We start from the raw sequence: 1,507 nt of genomic DNA, 5'->3' as shown, positions 1-1,507 counted from the left end.
TGTGGAACACCCTACCCAAAGTTGTAAAGGAATGTGAATCACTACCCACCTTCAAAAACACTCTCAAAGAACACCTACGGGAGACTGCAATTCGAAACTGGCCCCTACAAATGTCCTAACCCAGTTGTACAATAAAGACCAAGCATGGCTTTGTCAGTATTTCAATGTACCCAACCACCCCCCTCCCCCCACCTCCAATGTACAGCCCCACCCAACCCCATCCCACCTACCCAACCTCCTCCAATGTACAGTTTCTATGTCAAATGTATGTCAGTATTCCAATGTACAGTGCCCCCCCCCCATACCCCCCCCCCCCCCCAATGTACAGCCCCACCCCACCTACCCAACCTCCTCCAATGCAGTTTCTGTCAAATGTATATACACTCTTTTTCTGGATTTTTTTAGTATCACAAACAGTACTGTATTTGAAAATCTGGTATGTCATAAATGTATAGATGTAGCAGTACTGTCTATCTGTATGTTGTGTGTGTCATATGATGAATTGAAAATGGGGGACCCTGATGGAAACAAGACGAAAGTCTTTCTCAGGTCTGCATCCTCTTAACAAGTGTATCTATGTATTGAGCTGTACTACTGTACCCAGGGACGTGCACAGGACTTTAGAGGGGCAGGTGCTCAAAGGCTGAAAAGGGCACTACACTTGTGTGTATATATTAAGCGAGCGCGCGTAGCGCACAAGCGCGATTTGTAAGGGCCCTTTTTGGGCGGGAGGCCCCCTTTTTATGCTTTTTGGGGGGTTTTGGTGATCAAATATTGAATATTGAACTATAATAATCAGTGCAGGAGCTCACTTATCCTTGAAAGACACTTTTATCACTGACTTAAAAGGCCCATACATCTCCATAAATGTTCAGGGGGGAGGGAATAAGTGCTTACCCTACAGACCCCAAGAAGTGCTGTATATTCTGTATTGTTTAATATAAATGCATTTTTTATTCCAATCCCGATTTGTATTTGAGATTCCCAAATCCCATCGGACTTGACTTCTTTGTGTCCCTCAATGAGTGTAATACCAGCATTCAACAGCGGTTTCTATCATGATCATCATCACCACCCACGCTATGCATAAAATATATAGGTCCGCGGAGAGGCATGCTGAGGAGGCCGTGCAAACTGCAATGGAATATGGGGCATGTCTCTCTCTTTACCTAATATTTTGATTCTATCCTGACATTTTTCAGTTGGAAGGGCAGTCTATATGCGTAACAGTAAAAAAAAAAAAAAAAAAAAAAAAAATTTTTTTTCAAAAAGGGCAATTTTTTGATGAGGCTCAAAAAGGCAGGTGCTCAGGCACCCCTTGGCCTCTATGTGTGCACGTGCCTGACTGTACCCATTCTGCAATCTGTTAATAAACTTTTCAATCAATCAATCAATCAATCAATCAAACCCTGCCTGCTGTTATCTGCTGCCATCGAGTGGTACATGCGGGTACTTCTGCTATATAAACAGAAACGCACAAAGGTATTTAGTCCATCCGATGTTCCGT

The sequence above is a fragment of the Notolepis coatsorum genome (genome assembly GCF_963971535.1).
Source record: "Notolepis coatsorum genome assembly, chromosome: 11".
In the NCBI taxonomy this organism is placed as follows: domain Eukaryota; kingdom Metazoa; phylum Chordata; class Actinopteri; order Aulopiformes; family Paralepididae; genus Notolepis; species Notolepis coatsorum.
The sequence above is the reverse complement of the archived record's forward strand: the minus strand, read 5'-3'. Positions refer to the sequence as shown.